Raw genomic sequence first — 449 nt, 5'->3', positions numbered from 1 at the left:
GACAGGGACACACCTGGGGGGCGCCTGGGGACAGGGACACACCTGGGCGGGCACCTGGGGACAGGGACACACCTGGGCGGTCCCAGGTGTGTTTTGATGCCCCTTTATGAGGGTTTAAGTGGATTTTAATCCCCTTTACATCAGTTTTAAGTCAATTTTGTGCCCCTTTTTTACAGTTTAAGTGAATTTTGCTGCCCTTTTGGAGCATTTTGGGTGGGTTTCAGGGCCCCCCGTGTTCGGCGACCCCCCCCAGACACCTCTCGCTCCTCCCATGTCCCCCCCCAGAGGTGTCCGTGAGCCTCCTGTCCGTCATCGTCACCTTCTGTGGCCTCGTGCTCCTGGGAGTCTCTCTCTTCGTGTCCTGGAAGCTCTGCTGGGTCCCCTGGCGCCACAAGGGGGGACCTGGGGGGGCCCCCCCCCCGCAAGGAGCCCCCCCAGCCCGGGGGGGG

The sequence above is a fragment of the Corapipo altera genome, unplaced genomic scaffold (assembly GCF_003945725.1).
Source record: "Corapipo altera isolate COAL_440 unplaced genomic scaffold, ASM394572v1 130486, whole genome shotgun sequence".
Taxonomy (NCBI): Eukaryota; Metazoa; Chordata; class Aves; order Passeriformes; family Pipridae; genus Corapipo; species Corapipo altera.
This window is presented reverse-complemented; position numbering follows the sequence as displayed.